Below are 21,797 nucleotides of genomic sequence, written 5' to 3' on the forward strand. Positions count from 1 at the left end.
CGTTGCCTACCCCTAGTCGACCTTGGGAATCCATCTCCATGGATTACATGTCAGGCCTTCCTTCCACTAAGCATGGAAATGACTGTGTTTTTGTGGTCGTCGACAGGTTCTCGAAGATGGCCATTATGATGGCCTGCAAGAAGAATATCACAACAGAAGCCACTGCTAAACTCTTCTTTGAACGAGTGTGGGTGCACTTTGGGATCCCACAGTATATCATCTCAGATCGGGACAGTCGGTTTCTCAGCACATTTTGGTCCAATCTCTGGTCAATGCTGGACACCAAACTCACGAAGTCCACAACCTTCCATCCTCAAACTGATGGCCAGACAGAGGTTGTCAACAGGATGATTGTGCACATTCTGCGCATGTATAACTCAAAGCATCCACGGACATGGGACAAGAGCCTCCCCTATGTTCAGCACAGCTACAACCGAGCTCTTCACAGCACCACTGGCCATAGCCCTTTTCAGGTGGGTTTGGGATTCCAGCCACTATGCCCCGTTGATGTGGCCATGCCCTTTGCAGCTACTCACATAAATTCAGCTCATGTCCAGTCCGAAACAGATAAGGCCACCAGCTTCATTGAGCGCATCCAACATATTCACCAGCAGGTCCATGACATTCTTGAGAAATCAAATGCCAAGTACAAGCAGCGACATGATCAACACCGGGTGCCACACAAGTTTCAGGTAGGCGACAAAGTCTGGTTGCATTTGCAAAGGAATACCTTACTGGAGCCTATCGGAAATTGAGACCACTCCGATATGGTACTTACACCATTACTAAGGCTATGGGAGACAATGCATTTGAGCTCAGCATTCCCCCATTCCTTGGCCTGCACCTAGTGTTCAATGTGGATCGCCTTCGGCCATACTTTCCACCATTGCTAGACACATCTGACATTGCAGAACAGCTCAAACCCATAGAATTAAATCCAGATTGCATGGAACAAGCTGCAACTGATCAGATCATAGACACACAGATCAAGAACACTCGCCAACAGAATATCCAACTGTATCGAGTTGTCAAAGCAGGCCAACTCCTTCAGCAGGGCAAGTGGCTCACCAGGGAACAAGTTCAGCAGAAGTTTCCTCATCTCATGGAGGAGCTCAACGCAATGGGGACCATTGCTTCCTAAGGGGGGAGGAATGATCTAGGTGGATATTGGTGGCCACCTGCCAAGTCCACCTGGACCCCCACCATTGTCCTTCTCAGTCTTTTCAGTTTCCTTAATTGTAGCACAACTTACTATTTTTAGCAGTTTTTCGGGTCCTGAACTTCCGGAGCCATTTTGAGGCCCTAAACGACGTTTTTTTGGGATTCTGGGCCAACAAGGGTCCATGGACCGATGTTGCCTCCCAAACTGGTAGTACTCGGATAGATCTTTCTAACGAGCTATCGTACGCGTCAAACGGAGATCGTATGCCAAAGTTACGACCCAGGGAAATTGATGTACCAATTTACCCAAACGGGGCCCACAATTTGGCGTTTCGTCTTCTAGGGTTAGATTTCGGAATGTTAAGGGTTTTCCATTGTTTCTCAACAATAAATAGGCCTTCGAGCCTCATTGTAACCCAGTTTTTAGAACAGTTCAGAGGCATGTAGCCATCACATCTCTTCTCAGAGATAAGCTACCATTGCCCTAGCTGGTTTATTTCTATTTCTGGTTGTAAGCATATTTCAGTATTTTCCATTAATGAAATGAAGTATTATTCCCACTGCATCTTTGTGTATATGGTTATCTCTGTAATTTGTTGCGTTCCTATTTAAATCCGGATCATCAAATCATGATCCCTGAGGGAAGAGTTGAGGCCAAGACACCTACTAATAGCTTTGTGATGCTCCTTTTATCCCTTCTAACCTACTACTGAAGTAAAGCACAAACGGAAGGAAACTAATAAATAACTAATCAAATCCACAATACCTGCAATGAAATACTTCTAGAGACAATTTAACCATGAATCTATGAAACTAAGCCAAGAATACAAATACAAGAAGAGGAACCTTTGTTGCTAAGGTTGGGCCCTAACCCAAGAGCTTCATCCGTCGGAGTTAACTCAGTGATGGACCAAGAAAAAACTCATTTTCCTTATCAAAACATAAAATTACATCAATGTCTTCCACAAGTCTGGAGCTCAAAAATAACTAGTGTTTTTACAACATAAATTCGAATCCTAATGAGGCTCTAGGCCTCTCTACTTATAAAATTGAAGTCTCTAGTGACTTCCTTAAATATAGGGAGGCTCGTCTCCCAAACTCAAGATAAACTAACTCTTTGTCTATCACTTGCTCGACTACATTTTGATCTTCATGACTTGGCTACTTGCACTTTGAGCTGGTGTGGTTAATGGAGGAATATTCAAGTGGAGCAGGAGTAAATGAGGAGGATTTACCTCCAACAATCTCTCTCCCTTGTCCCATTCGAGTTTCAAACCTTAGTCTTGCCAAAATTCCTTGATTTTCGCTTCCAAACCTGCATTTAATGCATATTAGTCCACTAGGCATAATATCTCACTTTAACTCATCCCATTAAACAAAATATAATCAAAACATGTAATAAGTTGTGAGAACAGTTGATTTGACTAAGCTAGTAGGTGAATTAAGGCCCATATAATTAGCTAATGATGAGGATCATCATAAGGAAAGGCTAAAGAACAGTGTCACACCTAATAAAACACATGCCAATGACAAAAAGAGAACCAAGAACACACATGCATGTGCCATGCGTGCCAAATCTAGCAAGGAAATCGCACATGAAAATTAATACCTTCAAGTGATCCCATTGTAGCTTCTTGATCCTGCCATTCCTTGCTTGATCTTTTATTTCCTTTTCTTTCTTTAGCCTTCCTCCACTTCTCTTAATCCAATCTGAGAGTGCTCAAATAATTCTCTAACTATCCAAGAGTGTGAGAGAGAGAGTAGAGAGAGAGCTCCATAACTTAACTGACAAAAAATTACCAACTGATCCTCAAATGCCCTTTTGGTAATGTGGCCTCTATTTTTTTATTTTTTTTCAATTACTTTCCTTCATTTTAATCCCCACATGCAACCTGTGGCCTTTCACCTTCCTTTTCTCCTAATTTGCATTATTTTCATAAATAAAATGCTAGTTAATGCCTCATGCCTTTCCAAAGCCTTTGCCTTTTCCTTAGCCATAATAAATCAAATGAACACCCACACTAGGATTTTTTTCCCAACATTCATCTTGGAATACATTTCTCATGGCCCTATTTATTAATTTTCATTCATTAAATTTATTACATAGATTTTCACTAGGGTTGTTACAGAACCATCCGCCTTGGGGGAACATCATCCTCGATGTTCAATGACACCTACAACCAATAATACTATTGAGAAGAAAAACATGCTACCCATGGGGCTTTATAACTTAGCTCATTGAAGCATTTACAATGATCAACCTGTTGAAAACCAAACCAAAACAAAACAACAAACATGATAACATAATAATATGTGAACCATAACGACATGACATCCATACTACTTATTGGAGATTTATAACACAACTCATGGAGGTATTTACATCGATATACGTATGTACATATACCAAAAACATTCATACAACTAGCAAATAAAGAAGGACACATAGACCGCATCTAATATGCCATCTCCATGTAGCTTCATTCGGCCCAAAGTGCTTCCACTGCACTTTAGCCTGCTCGATTTCTCAGTTCCAAAGCATGAGCATATTTCTTTGCAATATACACTTTGGTTCTACCTGGAATTCTCCATCTAGATCCACCTACAATATAGACTAGTCAATCATATGTTCAACATCTTTAAGATATTTCTTAAGCAATGACACATGGAAAACATCATGGAATTTCACTATCAGAGGTAGTGCAAGTCAATAGGCTACTGGTACAATCCTTTTAATAATATTGAAAGGTCCAAAAAAACCAAGGTGTGAACTTGACACATGATCCAGTCCTCAAGGATCTCTTCTTGGGCTTGATGCACAAGTACACATGTTCCCCAACCTGAAACTCAAACAAGTTGTTCCAATATGGATAACTTTTCTGTGTGTCTTCTGTTACCTTCAGATTCTTCTTGATTACCTTCATTTCCTGTTCCATATATGCCAACATGTCTGGTCTTATCAACAACATGTTCACTGGATCATTCGAATTGATGAGAGTATTACAATTCTTCCCATAGAGTGCTACAAAAAAAATCATCCTTAGTGACTCTTGATAACCATTATTATAGGAGAAATCAACCAATGGAAGTTATGCCTCACATCACCTCTACTGATGCATCACATACATCCTCGACATGTAATCCATATGTCTGTGGATGATAGGCTATGCTAAAGGACAACTATGTCTCCAAACCGACAAACAACTCCTTCCAAAACTTGGAAGTAAACTTAGCATCCATGTATGACACAAACTTCCTTGGAACATCATGCAACCACACTACATCTCTCATAAAGACCTGTGTTACATAATTATTTGAATAATTAGAATTAACTATAATGAAGTGCACTTACCTTCATCAACCTATCCACCACAACCATGCCAGAATCATGTTGTTTATATTTCCTCACAAAACATATAATGGAATCCATGGAAATGACCTCCCATTTCCATTTTATAATCCGAATTAGTTGTAGTAATCCACCTGGATTCTTACACTCTTCTTTCACCTACTGACGGTCCAAACATATATCCACAAACTCTGCCACGACCTTCTTCAAAATTGGTTAATGATAAAAATTATTCACTACTGTCAATGTTTTATGATATCCTAGGTGACCTGAATATAGAGTAGCAGGAAATTTCCTCAATATATCAGGTCCCTAAATATGATCAAACCATCTACCATATGATGATAGTCCACATATTTCTCACATGTACCCTATTGTAACCTATGCATAAGCTCCATGTATCCGCCATGTTGCTACCTTGCCTGATTCGATCCTATAAGTATGTCCCATAGGAGCTCATAAATACTACTTGATTCACTTTTATCCTCCTGCTAAGAGCATCCTGTTCTCTTTCCCCTTGATCTACCTGATCTCAAAGTCAAACTCACTTTTCATGGCCAACCATCTAGCTTTCCTTGCATTCATATTTGTTTGGTCAAACAAGTATTTCAATTTGCTATGATTGCTCATCAATAGGAACCTCCTGCCAAGAAGATAGTGCTTCCACATATTTAATTCATGGATGATGACTGCCAACTTGAGATCACGGGTCAGATATTTTTTCTCATGATCTTTTAGTTTTCATGACTCACAGCACACTACCTATCCTTCCTGCATAAGGACTCCACTAAGTACTCTCTTGCAAGCATGTGTATACACAAAAAATCTTTATTTGTATATACAATCTTTAACATTGGATCATTTGTCAACAACTGCTTCAAGTATTTCTCAAAACTCACTACACATTCCTCTATCCATTCAAATTTATTACCTTACATCTACAATGAGATAATAGGATATGCAATGTGAGAGAAGTTCCTAATGAACCTCCTATAATAACATGCTAGCCCCATAAATGATCTTACCTCTCCTCATTTCTAGGAGTTGCCCACTCAATAATAGCCCTTATCTTTTCCGGATCCACCACGATGCCTTCCTTAGAAATAACATGTCCCAAGTAATATACCTCTATATGAAATAAACTCCATTTAATGATCTTAGCATACAATTGATGCTCTGTCAACAATCTCAATACTACTACTAAGCGTTCAGAATTCTCTTCCTCATTTTTAGAATATATCAAAATGTCATCAATGAATACAATAACAAACTTGTCCAGATAAGGATGCAACACATTATTCATCAAGCACATAAAGGTAGCTAGAGCACTATTCAAACCAAATGGAACTACAACAAACTCATAATGCCCACACTTGGTCTGGAAAGTTGTCTTATATATGTCCTCTTCCTCGATGCATACATGATGATATTTGGGTCTTAGATCGATCTTTGAGAACACTATTTCTCCCATCAATTGATCAAACAAGTCATCAATATTTAGTAATGAATACCTATTCTTGATGGCCACCTTGTTCAACTCCATATAATCATTGCATAACCTAAGAGTACCATCCTTCTTCTTCACAAAAAACACTGGTGCACCCCAAGGCGATACACTTAGCCTAATGTATCCCTTGTAAAGCATTACCTTCTACTACAACTTCAACTCTACTAACTCTAGTGTGCTCATCCTGTAACGTTCCTTTGATGCTAGTGTTGCCCCTGGTACCAACTCAATAGAGAAGTCCACTTCTCTGTGAGGTGGTAACTCTAATTTTTTTTTTCTTGGAAACACATCCTGAAATTCTTGTAAGATAGGGTACCTGCTCAATACCTATGCATCCTAAAAATCACTATCTTTATTACTAGAAATGTGCACTGCAAATAGCACACAACCTTTTCTATGAATGCACTTTTCCTACATAACTGTCACCATTCTAACTAAGGTTTCCTTCTTCTTACCTTGCAAGATCCTTTTTTCCCTAGTGTCATACAAGCACTCAATAGATTTTTCACAACAATCCACCTTATTACTATGATGATATAAAAAATCCATGTACAAAAGCATACTATATGATCCCTACAGTAATACATTCAAATGTGCTAAGGTAGGCATCCATTCAACTTGAATGTGTAAGATCTTACCTAGTGATGCACTCTCTTCTTTGTACTTGTAGCCAACTACCCTAACATATGCACTTCTTTATTCAAACCAAACTTATCCACCAGGTCAAGACTAACATAACTATATTTAGATCGAGGGTCAATCAAAATAGAAATGACTTGATCACAAATCTTACTATCCATCTTGATAAACGTTTCCTAGTGATTCCCTTGCTTGTTATCCAAAGTTTCATAGATACGAGGAATAATATTCCCAACCCCCCCAATAGTTTGCACCTCCTATGAATTGTAGACACGAGGCCTACCACCATCATACTGTAGACAATCTCTCTTGAGATGTTCCTTGCTAGATATCCAACACTACAACGGTCCCATACCATCACTTTATTTTGCTACCCCCTAGGATGTGACCCATGTCCCTATCTAACTACATTGAACTTCTTATAAGGTGCAACATTTTCTTTCTCACCTGCATCACAAGGCCTCTTTCTTTTCAACTACCACTTACCTTTAGCTTTATCTTTCCCTTTCCAACCTGCTACAATTATGTATTACAGTTTGACCACTCATAAAAATGCTTCAATTTCCCAATAGATTCCTCAAGTGACTGAGACTCATCATACTCAATTTGATATCTAAATGCTAATGGAAATACACTAAAAAATATATAAACTTTGGCCTTCTCGTCTTTAATATATATTACATACCTCAATAACTCCAGAAAATTTGTTGTATACTACTCATCTGTTATCAACCACATCTTTAGCTCATATAATTCGTTATTTGTTGCTGTAGTACTTTTCTAAAAGGTACTTATTCCTGAAAAGTATCTTAAATTCATGCCAACTCGACTCTTCTATCCTAATGAATCTGACATGCTTCACATTTTCCAACCAGATGTCTGCTTTCCCTTTGATGTTGAAGATAGTTATTATCGCCTTCATATTATCCGTGTACTCATGAAGCTCAAAGAATTTCTTTAGCCCAAACAACCATCTATGTGCATCCTCCAAATTCTTCAAATTTGTATCAACGGTAGGTGGATTGACTTTATTTAACTCATCTAGAAAATATCTCACATCACTCCCCTTGTAAGGATGACAATAATGACGATCATAGTGCCTATCAGAACTAGAACTAGAATAGAACATGTGTCGATAACCTCTCCTATTCAGAGTATCTAAGAGCTTGCCATCTCTATTTGTGTCATCATTATCCGATCTATGCCCACCATGAGATATACTACTATATAACCCATTAGTCTTGTCCTCCTACCCACGGTTGATCTGAAGCAGTCCCTATCTCTGTAATTCTGACAAACTCTGAAGTATTACTACATTGACTTTTTCTTGCTTCTCTTGTGCCTACATGATTCTGTAATTATCTTCCTTGCAACTTCTTATTTCTACCTTCAAAATTCTCAATGTGTTTGCTAAGTCAAAAGAGTTTCCAGCACCATTCTACTCATTTGATCCACACAGAGAGTCTCGTGAACTGTAGTCTACGATATTTCTAGTAATCTTTGATCTTCTTCCTTCAAGTATACCATATCATCTCAAACCAAAACATAACATAATATAGTTCCGGGGAGGATATATCATCTGCAAGATCAACCAAATTAGAAAAATACATTTATAAACGTAATCATAGCAGTATATGAACATCGTTTAAACCATTATCTAGTTATCAATGCATGACCCTACCAACCATATACCATGACATCATGGACGACACTATCACCATGTGAAGGTATGTATAACAACCTATAAGGACTACCATGCATAACCGACATAAACTCATGATGACCACATCCAATGATCTAGGTGGATATTGGTGGCCACCCACCTATCCCACTTGGACCCCCATAACTATCTCTTTCAGTTTTTCAGTTTCCTTAATTGTAGCACTATTTACTATTTTAGTATTTTTTCAGGTCCAAAACTTCCGGAGCCATTTTGAGGCCCTAAACAACGTTTTTTTGGGAAAATCGGGAGCAACATGGGTCACAGACCATGTTTCTCACTCAAAAGTTGTAGTCCTCTGATAGATATTTCTAACGAGGTATTGTGTGTGTCAAACGAAGATCCTATGCCAAAGTTATGACCTCGGGATGCTCACTCAAAAGTTGTAGTCCTCGGATATATATTTCTAGCGAGGTGTTGTATTGTCAAACAAAGATCGTATGCCAAAGTTACGACCTTGGGAAGTTGTTGTACCAATTTACACAAATGAGGCCCATAGTTTTGCGTTTCATATCCTAGGGTTAGGTTTTTGGATGTTTAGGGTTTTTCATTGCTTCTCAACAATAAATAGGCCTTCAAGCCTCATTGTAACACAGTTCAAAGGCATGTAGCCACCACATCTCTTCTCAGAGATAAGCTACCATCACCCTAGCTGGCTTATCTCCATTTCTATTTGTAAGCATATTTCATTATTTTACGTTAATGAAATGAAGTATTATTTTTGTTGCACCTCTATAGTTATGGTTATTTCTGTAATTTGTTGTGTTCCTTTATAAATCTGAATCAGTGGTATCATAGGGGTCTTCTCTTTCTCTGTTTTTCTTTGCATGTCCCCAATGAGGTTGGGATATAAGGAGTTAGGGCTTGAACTGGTCGAACCTTTGCAAGACCAACCTCGCAAATCCTAATGGCCAACCATGGCGGATGAAATGAAAGATGAGGGGGTATGAGATCCTATCAAAATCTTGCTCGAAGAGGCCCTCGAACGAAAAAGGAACGTGATGATGGACAACTTTTCCCAGATGCTTTAGCGACTACCCAAGGGTGACATATCTACTTCCAGCAGCTACTCTGGAAATGCCACACCCTTCAAGGAACAAGTTAACTTTGAAATCCCCATATTCGAGGGTCAGATAGATGTAGATGTCATAGATAAATTGTTAAATATGCTAGAAGGGTATTTTTCTTTTCATGATTTTTCCAATTGGGAAAAGATTACTTTCACTCTTCTCAAAGAAGCCCCACATGTCAAGGACTAGTGGGAAACCTACTGTGTACAGGCTCACTATTTTCAGCCACACCCACCTGGAATTCCTTCTGGGATGCCATCAAGGAGCAGTACTACCCTGTCAAAAGATATGAGGATAAATACATAAAGTGGACCACGTTGCAGCAAGGAAGGGACCAAGATGTGCCGAAGTTCACAAATATTTTTTATACCCTTTGCGCAAAGTTGGGTATCAAGGATTCTGAGATGCATTTGGTACTCAAACACTGTGACTTCTTACACAGGTACATCTAGGAAGAGATGGAGTTCTTGAACATCTCCTCACTCAAGATGGCATACTGATATGCTATCAAGGTTGAGCAGAAGTTTAAACAAAAGAAGTGAGACTTTGAATTTGTGAAACTGAAGAAAAAAGGACAAAGCCAAGGCGGGATGACCCAAGAAAACCTGTCGAAGCCGCAAGAAAAGAAAAACACCACAAAGTCAAATAAGTACATAGAAAGTGGTGTGAGTTCCATAAGAGCCCCACTCATAACACAAGTGAGTGCCGGACCAAGCAATCATTGGTGGCCAAGTTGAAGGCTTCAAAATCAGATGCATGTTCTAACCCGAAGTCAGAACCCGACAAGGGGAATGAAAAAGGGAAGAAAATCATTGATGCAGAGCCCCGTGCCACTGTTGCCACTGCCAAGGTCTAGAAGAATCATCATGAACTTCTAGAGGAGGGGAAGCGTCTTTTCCACTCAGAGATGTGGGTGAAGGGTTCACCGCTGCAATTCATTTTTGACAGTGGGAGCCAAAAGAGCCTCATTTCAATAGAGGTTGTGAAGCAGTTGGGCCTACAAACCACACCACACCCGTAGCTATATAACATTGAGTGGCTCCACCAACTGTGAGACCTCTGAGTCCGCCAGAAGTACCACTTTCCCTACAGCATCAAGCCCTTCACAGATGAGGTATTGTGTGATGTTGCACCCCTTGATGTTTGTGATGTATTATTAGGCTAGCCATACTTGTGGAAGCGACATGATGTGTATGAGTCAAGGCCTCGCACTATTATTATTTCTTTGTGCAATACATTATACATGATACCAGAGGTAGCCCCGCCTACTACTACTTCTTTGGTCACTGATAAGAAATGCAGTAAGATCATCTCCTAGACTGGGAAGTTTATTTTCTTTCTAGCTCACTCTCAAAGTAAGGGGAAGATCGTAGCCACATCGATGGCCACCAAGAAGGGTTCCTCCATGCAGCAGAAGTAGGTGGATATGGTCATGAGAGAAGATAGGGACATCTTTACATAACACACAGAGGTACTGTTTCACAGTCCACTCAAGCATTTGTCAGATATGACGTTCGGAGCACTTCTACCCAATGGGTCGATCTATCGCCACTCCATTATGGAAAATGCCAAGTACAAGCAATCACATGATCAACATCGGGTGCCACACAAGTTTCAAGTGGGCGACAAAGTCAGGTTGCATCTGCAGAAAGAACACCTTACAAGAGCCCATCAAAAGCTCAAACCACTCCAATATGGTCCTTACACCATTACCAAGGCTGTGGGAAACAATGCTTTGGAGCACAACATTCCCTCATTGTAACATAGTTCAGAGGCATGTAACCGCCACATCTCTTCTCAGAGATAAGCTACCATCACCCTAGCTGATTTATTTCCATCCTGTTTGTAAGCATATTTCAATATTTTACATTAATGAAATGAAGTATTATTTCTACTCCATCTCCGCAGTTATGGTTATTTCTATAATTTGTTGCATTCCTGTATAAATTCAGATCATCCAACAACAACACTTTCACAAAGTGACACATCTGTAACCATGACCACTACCTTGCATACACAATAAGCACATAAACCATAATCATAAGGAACACATATGATACTAATATGTATGCATGACAAACACACCACCCATCCAGTCTAAGGGGTGAACCATGCTATCATACCACTTTGTAACACCCTCCTCCCACATTTACCCAAGTTAACTAATTCACTATGGTAAACATGTGATGAGAGGCTACTATGATGCGATTCAACTCCCCATGCACATTTAAGGAAGTGGATCTGAAAAGATAATCCATTTTGACCTTCCACACGTGCTACAAAATCTTCAGGAGCCAACCAACCCTTCTAGGTGACCAATCGACGAGACAACTTGAAATTACCTTGATCTGGGCACTCACCCGCTCCCATGACAAGCCATGCATGTCAATGAGTCCTTCTATTCACTCCCACAACAAGGCATTCCAACAAATTTGGACTTTCTCATATAGTTTTGAGCCAGCTACCCCAAATGCTAAGCCACTTCTTTAGGGATAGGTCTCAGGTCACTGCCAAAAAGTTCATGAAAGCTTCATAAATGGTAAATAACAATGGAATAAGGCTACTAATGCAATGACTGGAACAAGTACTTTATCTAACCCCTACTAGCCATGACAGACGTTTCGTCAAGCATGTCATAAATATGTAACCTACAGGTCATAACAACAAATATGAGCATAGGAGTATCATACTTATATGAGATTCATAAAGAATCATTTTTGCCTTATCAAAATAGTTTCATTATCATCTCTTAGGTCATATATTAATTTTACGTTCATTTGTAAATAAGAACATGATGAAAGCCATACATGTAGTCTATCATAAAACATACTCATAACCAACATAAATAACAAGGTTATAAAAACCATAAGAATCACATATGAACCAATACATTTAGACATGAAATACCAAGGAGAAGGAGATCTTATTAATGAATGAATAACCCAACGAGGTCTAGGATTTCCATGAATGACTTGACTATAAGGGCTGAACCAAATCTTTATTTCATCCAATCACCCCCATGCCATATTCCAAACATGAATGTGGGACTTACAACAAAAAGAACTAGGGCTTCCTAAGGCTTTATCGTATATCCCACCAAGGGATTCCTAGGTCTGAACCCTCATCAATACAACAAAGATTTAGCATGATCCCCACTGAATCACTAGGCCCTAAACAAGCATGGATGCCTATGAATCTCTCCACCTAAACAATGAGGAATTTTTTTGTCGCAATGAGTCTCAGATATACTGTGTATCTTTCCATTATTGGTCAAGGGATTCCTAGTCCTACAAGGTCACCACCCTCTAGGCTTGTCCATGTATCCAACCATTACTTGTCAAGGGATTCCTAGGACCAATTAAGGGTATTCACCTCTGAGCTTTACCATGTACCCCATCTTGGGATTCTTAAGCTCAATTGAGGTGTTCACATCTAGGATTTATAGTGTATCCCATCCTGAGGTTCCTAAGCTTTGTGAATAATCATAAGACCACCCCACTTATCTTCAAATCCATCCGTCAATCTAGCTCAACCAAATACAAGAAAACCCAACACACCATGGCTATCCGAAAATGGAAAGATAAGGTTTAAGAACGCTATCACACCTAGAAAAACCCATGCCAATGAAAACAAGAGAACTAAGAACACATGCATATACCATGCATGCTAGATCTAGCAAGGAAATCACACATGCAAATACATACCTGCAAGTGATCCCGTTGTAACTATTTGATCTTGCTCTTAATTGCTTGATCTTTACTTCCCTTTGCTTCCTGTTTCCTTCCTTCACCTACCTTGATCCAATGATAGAGTGTTCCAAGAATTCTCTAAGTGTCCAAGAGTATGAGAGAGAAGAGCTACAAAATTGAATTGACGAAAATGTACCAACTAATCCTTAGAAGCCTTCTTTTAATGAGGCCTCTATCTTTTTCAATTTTCCATTATTTTCCTTCATTTTCCTCCTCACATGAAACCTGTGACCTTTCACCTTCCTTTTCTCCTAAGTTCCATTATTTTGCACAAATAAAATGCCAATTAATGCCTCATGCTGTTCCAAAGACTTTTCCTTTTCTTTTGCTAATTTCCTTAGCCATAATAAACCAAATGAACACCCACACTAGGATGTTTTTCCCAACAATCATATTGGAATATGTGTCCCATGAATTTGGTTATTATTTCTCCTTTATTGACTTTATGACATGGATTTTGACTAGGGTTGTGTTGAAGCCCTGAAAATAGGGTCTACAACAAGGGGGATACCCGCCCGGTCCGGACCTTGGTTTGAAGCTTCTTTATCGTTTAGTATAGCGGGTCCAACTAGGATGTGGGACCAAGTTCCCAATATAAGTGTGTGTGTGAGAAAGATTGATATTTTTGGTCTAACAGTTTCTAAATGAAATACTTCTACTCTAATTCTAATATAAATATAAGGAAATTTTATTCTAATAAACAGAAATATCTAAATCTACACTAACCCGGGGTGTAATATTTCCTTTATGCGATCTAAAATGATTTCAAATAGCAACTGGTAATAAAGATCATTCAACTATTATGAGAAAAGAATTCAATAAAGATGAACCACTTCGTATAAAAAGTTAGATGAAATAGTTGTGAAAAACATATCGCATAGTAAGCTATTCATACACTAAGCATAAATAAATAGCTATCACCATACAAAAGTGCCAAATGATAGCTCAAGCATTCATACATCAATATATAAATAACTGAACATGAAAATCACTCTAACACAAGGTAGAAATAGTTAAGAGATAAAAATACCATTTATAACTAGTCCTACTCATGAGATTCAAGGGATAACAATTTATCTCTTCTTGATCAAATATCCACTAAGAGTACAAAAGTACAACATCAGTAGCAGTTATCAAATGCAAACATCAATAAATAATGTTCCATTCATTCATCAAAACCTCCTCAGAGGGTACAAAAGTGCATGTTTTGGGGATAAGTTTTTGATAAATTTCAGGACCCTTCTCTAAATGCATAAGAAGGGTTTAAATACTACTAACTAAATCTAAAAATAAATTGTTACAAAAATGTAGGATGCGGTTTAAATGACCGTCCTCATTTCAGGAAAATAAAACAAAATTAAAACTACTTCTGTATTTGGTCCTTGAAATCGCACACATGCAGCATCTGTTTGAGCAGAGTCGGCTGACCGACTTCCGATTTTAGCTAAGCTGAGAAAACATAATCGACAAGAGCTGGCGCCATCTTTTTGGACGAATTGATGATACACTTAAGAGTCATCCACTGGCTATGTGGTTTTACCAAGTATGCCTAGTAATAGTCCTAGTTCAACTTGGTTAACCCTTGGATTGCTTCTGCCTTTTCTTGAGCCTTCTGCTTCCAATCTGTTTCTATCGTTGCTTTCTTGCAATTTTTGGGGCTTGCAGGTGACTGGGAAATTAGCAGCTTTCCTTTTCGAGTAATGTTTCTCAGTGATGCGTGATTAGCGCTAGGCACTAATCACGCATCAGAAACTGCCTCCGTTTCTCGATCCGGGTTTCCTTGATGCGTTTTTCGCCTTTTGTGCTTTTTCCTTCCAGCAGATATAAAGTTCAAATTTGGTGAAAATAATGATTTCATAAGCTCTTGACCCCGAGTTTTAAACTGTCTGTTTCTGACATCAACGCTGTCCAGTATCCATTTGCCCATGTCCTTGTATGGGAGAATTTTGGGTCTTGCTACTATCCGATGCAAGAATGAGCAAGCTAGCTCTATGATAGATGCCTCAGACGAACTATTTGAGCCCGTGGTAGCAACAACTTCCATTACTCTTGGATTCTCCTCTTCAGGTAGATTATACATGCCTTCCCACGTAGCAATTCCTGCGTCTTTGTTACAGGTCGTGTCTATATACAAGGGTGCCATTTATTTTACTTCAGAGCTCGTAGCTTTGTTTTTCTTTCCCATTTTATCCCGTGTATTGCTTTCTATTGTCCTCTGTTCTCCGTTCCTGCAATTCACAAGTGAAGTGAAAATGAATGACAAGGAAGGGTGATGGGAAAGTTTTAAATGCTGAAGAGGCATAAAGTATACCACCTTATGTGAGATGATTTTTCGATAAGCACAAACCCATATTCCATTAATAACTGGCAACTAACACATTTATTAGAATTAAAGCACATAACCAGGTGTCAGCTTATGGAAAATACTTTTCTTGAATAACGAGCCCGAATGATTTGTGATGAAGCGATTTTGCGATTTGCTTCGCAATATCGCAGGTCGCAATATCGCAAAATCATAATTTCGCAGAATCGTAACATTGAATTATCGCATTATCGCATTGTCGCATTATCGCGAAATCGCAATATCGCAATATCGCAGATCACAGGAACGTTATTTATGAAATTCTTTGTTAACCTGTTTTCTGCGAAATGCGATTTGCGATCGGTGTCATCGCATATCGGCAAATTAACGTTTTTCAATGTAAATTGTGCCTGATGTATGCGATGCGATATTTCATTATCGCGTATCGCGATCTCGCAACGTTTGGAATTCGGCTTGTAAGGAGTTATCTTGTTATCCTTTTGCGATGCGATATTCCTAAGGAAAGATTTTGTCTTACCTTATCATAAAACTTAGATTTTTAGATTTTCCAAGGGGGGTTCCCTAAGCTTATGATGGTAATTTTATTTGAAAAGGAAATTTAAGTACTATTTTGATTTTTTAAATTTTTAACTAAGGGTCCCCACTTATTTAGTATTAGAAATAACACTAAATAAGAAGGGGAGTTATTGCTGGCCACAACAATTGGCGATTCACTTGGAAGAACCAGTTATCTCTGCCGTTTTTTTGAATTTTCAAAACATCCAAAACAGAAAATTTTCCAGAAAAATAAACTTTACTATAGAAAGACTAAGTACATTATGCTTTTGCCTATCAATGATATTTTGTTTCTTCTTTTTGTTAACTTTGATTATTTACTTCCTCAAGACAGTCCTTGTATCTACATCAGTCATTACTTGGTTTATAAAGATAAAAACAAAGTCTTCTTTGTAAATCAGTTTGAAATATGCTCATTTGTCGTAGGTAGAGCCTCTGCTGCCAACAAGCGTTTATAGCTTCGACAGGGTTATCTATTATCCAGCAATGATCCTGTATCCTACTTAGAGAAATTCACAACTTTTCAAACAAAAATCCATTTCCACACTTTTTTCTTTCATTTTCTTTTTATCCTTAAAGAGCAATGTCTTGGTTTGATAGCCAATTCATGACACAGTCATTCCCTGATTTATAACTTTGCTGGACAAACTAGATCATGATGAGACCCCTTGTCTTTTGATTGCAACAATCTTGAGTCATTGCCCTATTGTGGTATGCAGTATTGGCAAAGTCAGCAAGCTATACATCTATGATCATGATAAATCGACTCGTGATGAGACCTCTTACTCTTTAAGTTTAAAGTGTATCTTTGGTTCATTCTTTGAATATTGTAGTTTCCTAGGTAGGGAGGAAGTAATTTTTTCCTTAAGACAACTATGGACGACAATGATAGAGTTTTCTGGTAAATATTTCAAAGTTCTCCATAAAAAATCATCATCATTAAATGCTCCCATAACACCAAACATCTAATTTTCGTTCACAAAACGGAAATCTTAGTGTCTTCCCCTTCCACTTGACCCATGTTATTAGAGAACCTCTTTAAATTAGAAAAACATCCCCACAAATTTAATCATAAACATAAATATAAACTAAGCCACTCTTAAAAACCCATAATCCATTTTTTTTGGTCCAATAAACATATTCCCCATAAATTTGATTTCAATACCAATTTTTCTTATTTCCCACCAACCTTTTCTATTTCCTTGATCTTCTTTTTATAATAGCCGTAGTTCCTTTCCCCTTCCCTACTTGTCCCTACCATACCTCCACCACCTTTATATCTAATACGCCCCCCTTTCTCCTAATGCCTATTTCACCTTTTTGTTTATTTCTTAATAATTACTCATACTTCAATAATGTTTGATCGTATTCTTAAAAATAATTTATGCTTAATTGTTTTTCAAATTCCCTTTCGTGTTAGTGAACTTTAATATTACATTCCCTAATAATAATCATGTTTAATTTATTTTTAATATTAATAATATAAATAAATTTTAATATTATCATATATATATATATATATAATACTTAATTCTTTTCATTTTGTAATAATTATCTAATTCATTTCACTGAATTCTCATAACTTCATCTTATACATTGAATTTTCATAACTTGATCTTATACATTTTATTTATTTTAATGATAATTTGATTTCCACTCAGATTTTTCTGGACTAAATTTTAAATAAACAAATATTAAACAATAACTATTTTTTTTCAGAGGAAAAAAACATCATAGATTTATATTAAGAAAATATAAAGATTTGCATTACATAACAAGATTTGGGGCAAGAGAAGCCCAGATGCTGATACTAAATAAAGGCCAGATTTCCAGGATCATCCAAAACTTATGACAGAAACATATACATAACCTGTATTATCTGAAGATGATACAAAAAAACATTCTATCGCAATAGAAACAAAAACAACAAAAGATTGCATGATAATACACATTCATAGAGAACTTGCGGCCATTGCATGGATGAGGGTCACATTCCATTAATGCTGAAATCCTGAATGAGGAATGAGCTACCATCAAGCATGACTGATAATGAGCACAGACCAGGTTGCATGCTGAGACCATCCTTTGAGAGGATATCAGCCTGGGCATTCCAGGAACGAGGAATACGCTGAAACGTAATCCGGTTAATTAAGTTCCTAAAGAAGCTGATGGGGCTTAACCATCCAAGGAGATGTGGACAATTAATAAGACCCAGACCATTTACAAGATCAATGATCAATTTTGAGTCTCCAAACATTGATATAGACTGTATGCCCAAGAAGACACAGAAAGCCAGCAACCTCGAGAGAGCCCTAGCCTCCGCCAGAGAATTTGAGCCAAAACCGCCATGCCAAAATAAAGAATAGTGAAAGCTGTCACTTATAATGATAACAACCCCGCAGCCACAACAATGGTTGCGTTCAGCTCCATCAAAAAAGGCGACAAGGGTCTGATAGGAAAAGATTTCCAATAAAATAATATATAATTTTATCCTTAGTAAACATTCCTTTTTGCCGTTTTTGCTCTAATTTTAGCTGATAATTATAGCATAACCAATAAAATTCTCATAATTCATGTTTTAATGTTCATATTTTTATATCTTATCCTTCCCAAGTCCAATCGTTTTCCTATGGTCTGTTCGCCTATTTATTCTCGGTCTGTGCTCTTGTCTTCATTGTTCGAGTTTTCTATTATTGATTGCAAGGAAAGGATTATTCTAGAAGAAGGACAATGTGTTTAACTCCGTTTATAAAATTTATGTGTCCTTTTAAAAATAGACTATTTTTTAAATAAATAAAAAAATAATGTTTGTTATAATACAAAATAGAAATGAATATATATGTTTAGATTGTTTTAATTAAAAGTATGGTAATTCTGTATAAAGGAGGTGTGATAAAAATGTCTCATCTTGATTTATTAGTGGTATTTTAAAGAAATGGTAAAAGCATTTCATTCATATGTTAAATAAATTATTTTAATGTCCAATTTAAATTTTAAAAATAAATTAAAAGCCAACAAAATCTTATATTCACTTTTTACCCTGAAGAATATACATAGTATGATAGTGCATATACTTTTTTAAAATATTTCAATTTAAAACGTATAAGCATGTTAAATAATTTATTTCAATATAATCTTCATATATAATCATGTATATAAATAAAAAGTCTAAGAAAAATGTTAATAATAATAAAATATGTTAATATTTAAAGAAAAGAAGTAATTGAAGGTATATAATTTTATGGAAAGCATGCTGAAAATCTTTGAATCAGTAATTTAATAGAAAATGATCTCCTAGGTTATTATGCTCAGTGCATCGGCTAACAAGCTTACGAAGCTCATGTAACAAGGTGAAGAGTACGCAAATTTAATCATGGAAGAGTTGGATCCAGACCATATGAGCTATATTGAGGTCATATTTGTTTCTTGCAGATCTGATTTTCAAACAAATTTATCTAATTTCTTTTATCTCGTAGATGACCTAGTTTCTATAATTTCTACTCAATTTGAAAAAGAAATTTAAAATCTTGCTTATGAAACTCTGTTGAATCTGATCGACGTTTTAAATTTCCCATTACCTTTCAGCTAAGTCCCCTGAAAGCTCTGCTGCAAGGCTTGACTTATGGAAAGGAAGGGCATGCAAACTATAGTCAAAATTTGAGCCAGCAGATCTTACCGGTTCCAATCAGGAGGAATCCCATACAGAGAGCAATGCAAAACGCGAGATATCTATTGGACGAAAATTGGCAGAGGGCCTGGGTTATTGTCATATGGCTGGCGACTATGCTGGGGCTTTTCACGTGGAAATTCATACAGTACAGGAACAGAGGCATCTTCAAATTAGCGGGATACTGTCTATGTGTGGCCAAAGGAAGCGCTGAAACCCTCAAACTTAACATGGCACTCATACTGTTGCCCGTCTGCAGGAACACGATAACATGGCTTCGCTCCACGATCTTAGGATCCATTGTGCCATTTGATGACAACATCAATTTCCACAAGGTATTTTAATTCTTGTAAAGTTAACAGGAAATGGATTTCGAAGTTCTTTATTAACATTTTTTATTTTAATATTCATGCAGACCATCGCCGGGGCCATTGTTATAGGCGTCATGCTTCACGGCCTGGATCATATAAGCTGCGATTTCATTAGAATTGCAAATTGCGACGAGGAATCGTATAATCTTTATCTTAAAGCATATTTTGGCAGTGAAAAGCCGAATTACGGAGATATCTTAGGAAGCACAGTAGGCATCACGGGGGTTTGTATGGTCGTACTCATGGCCATTGCCTTCATTCTCGCGACCTCCTGGTTTAGAAGAAGTTCAGTGAAACTTCCTCAGCAACTTGATAAACTGACCAGGTTCAACGCTTTCTGGTATTCGCATCATGCATTTGTCGTGATTTACCTGCTTCTGATTGTTCATTCCATTCGCCTTTTCTTCGTGCGAGATTGGAGGGAAAAAAATGTACAGACATTTCATCTTGTTCTCTGTTAATTCTAAACTACATCCCTAACTTCGAAGTAAAACGGTTCAAAATTTATTTGCTGAAAGATTGAAAGTGAAAAATGAATATCTAATTTCGTTATAAAATGCATGAGAATTTAGCTTAAATGAAAAGAAACGTAGATGATTTGCTTCGGAATTTGATGTTCGGGGTTTAATTTATTACGCGATTTGAACGTGTAGACTTGGATGTATATTGTTGTTCTGGTGCTTTTATATTGGAACGAGCGCACACTGAGTGCATTCAGAGCAGGGAATTATACTGTCAATATTGTCAAGGTCATGCGGTTCGTACTTCAGATTTGCAATTTTCTTGTATTATCTGTATCTTGAATCCTTTACAAGCGCAATCAACATATCTGCTTTATTTATTTTGCAGGCGGCAGTTTATCGCGGAAACGTCCTGGCTTTGCACAGGTGTCTTTTATTGCGGGCCTCTAATTTTGGCCAAGGAGCTGAGAGCCATAGCCAAAGATTAGAACCACAGAAAGAACACTAAATTCGATTTCCATAAAGAAAACTTCTAACACAGGCAAGCTGTTTACAGTATTACAACTTACAGGGACGGCTATTACATCCTATTTTTTTTAGTAAAAGAAAAGGCAAGATTAATTTCATAGGCAACCATTTGATAGCTGGACATGAAAAAAAGTATGCATCTCACACCTTCATGGCTTTTTCATCAGGATAGTAAGACAAACTGTGATGTAAACACGTCCTTATTTCCACCCTTAACCATTGTCTGTAACCGGAAATAATAGATACGCATTGTAGATAAGTGGAAATTGTATTGTAAAATATATTGCTCATACAATTTGCACTGTATAAGTAGGGGAAAATTCCATATGATCTGAAATGTTTCCTGGTCCTCGTATTCGCAGAAATAAGGCCTTGAGTTTGAATTCCGAAAATTAATCTGAAGGCTCCTCTTAGCAATGTCTGTATTCTAAGTTGTGGTGTCTCTACAGGTAAAGTACTTTCTGATATTTTGTACCAGACTTTTTTTAATATTTTATTTTATTACGAATTTTCTTAGAGAAAACGTTCTCCGAATTTTTAATATCAGCAATATTGAGGACTATAGTTGCCCATATACACTAAGCAGTTACATAGATGGTCTAAAAAGCCCAGAGGATAGTATCTCTTCTTATATTAAAATAGACTTCACGACCTCACTTTTAAGCTAGATAGCACAACTTTTTATTATCCTTATACA

General features: G+C 37.5%; 1 pseudogene; it reads left to right on the top strand.

Annotated features, from left to right (window-relative positions):
- The window catches only part of LOC149240649 (respiratory burst oxidase homolog protein F-like), a 53,999-nt pseudogene that overhangs the window by 24,988 nt on the left and 7,214 nt on the right, over positions 1-21,797 (top strand).

The sequence above is a fragment of the Pinus tabuliformis genome, chromosome 8 (assembly GCF_031772625.1).
Source record: "Pinus tabuliformis cultivar Carrire ecotype Pingquan chromosome 8, CPIR1, whole genome shotgun sequence".
Classification (NCBI taxonomy): domain Eukaryota; kingdom Viridiplantae; phylum Streptophyta; class Pinopsida; order Pinales; family Pinaceae; genus Pinus; species Pinus tabuliformis.